Source organism: Triticum dicoccoides, chromosome 5B (assembly GCF_002162155.2).
Source record: "Triticum dicoccoides isolate Atlit2015 ecotype Zavitan chromosome 5B, WEW_v2.0, whole genome shotgun sequence".
In the NCBI taxonomy this organism is placed as follows: domain Eukaryota; kingdom Viridiplantae; phylum Streptophyta; class Magnoliopsida; order Poales; family Poaceae; genus Triticum; species Triticum dicoccoides.
In genome coordinates this window covers 134,834,980-134,836,395 of record NC_041389.1, presented here as the reverse complement: position 1 = coordinate 134,836,395, position 1,416 = coordinate 134,834,980, and positions in this window count along the sequence as shown.

Genomic DNA, 1,416 nt, shown 5'->3' with positions numbered 1-1,416 from the left:
ACAATATTGCCAGTCGATGGCTATGAGGGAGTGCCATGTCATTTATAGCCATCATCTATTATATGCACTCATACGGTAGTGTGGGCTATAAGGTTGGCTATTTCCCGAAAAAAAATATGTATAAGGTTGGCTATTGTATATAAATGGAAGGAGGGAGTACAGATGTTGTCAGTACTCCACGTGTACTATTGGACAGGGAGCTTAAAAAAGTTACTATTGGACTGGCTATACGTGGCGAAATCCTAGTAGGAAGAGCAAGCGCGAGAACAAGCACATTCACGTGGTTGAGAACAAATTGGAAACCATCTCGAGTACAAATCTAGGAGTACGTACGAATCTAACAATATCGATTGGGCGTGTCGTTGAATGTTGATACCTTTTTGATCAAAGTAGAGATACTTTGACTACACATAAAACTTATATGTAAACTAGAAAGGATAGCAGGGAGTATATTGTACGTTCAAAAACGAAACGAACATTGAATACCCTTTATATATGATTTGCGGATGCTATGATCACCGGTTCAAAATTTTGAATCCGCCTTAGGTATCACGTGCCCCCACTCGTTCTCTCTCGATTTCATCTCGGGGTCCGGAGATTGATTGAAAGAGGACTAGGGTGGGTACATGCGAATGATACTCGGCGGAATGTTCAAATGAGTCATGCGGGAGGATGGACTCGACTGGAGGGCGACATGATCGATGGAGAAGAGGGTTGGAGAGGAATGAGAAATAAGAAAACGCCACATGATTATACTTGAATGGCTCAAATAAACAATAAGTTGTCTCGCTTGGCCTACATAGTGAAAGGCCTAATGCACAATGCAGAGCACTGACGCTCGAATATGGCCGGGAAAACAGGGAAAGCGACATGTGGGGCACACCCGTCGGGACGAGTTAGCGCAGCCTAGTCCAATGGAGGAGCTGGCCCACGACCTCCTCGCCACCGACAACCGTTCATGTGGGTCGTTGGGGCCAACAACGGGGCGCAGCTCCAGCACCGCCTCTGGACATGGCGACCGCGGTGAGCGACACGCTCATATCATCGCTAGACACGGTCAGTTTCAGTGTGCTGAGGGTGGCGTTAGTGATGTGGCACGACCAACAATATGTTTGGTTTGTGCCCAAGGTTGCCCCATCAAAGCATTGGGTAGCCAAAATTTTGGTTGAGGTATTGGTTGCCCATGATTTGGCCGACATTGGCAAGAAAAATGAACTAGAGTTGGCTAGAGTTCATTGGCATGCCAAAAAAATGGCAACCATCCAAACAAAGACCAATCTTTGGGTCATGACCAAAATTTTGGTTGAGGTATTGGTTGCCCATGATTTGGCCGACATTGGCAAGAAAAATGAACTAGAGTTGGCTAGAGTTCATTGGCATGCCAAAAAAATGGCAACCATCCAAACAAAGACCAAT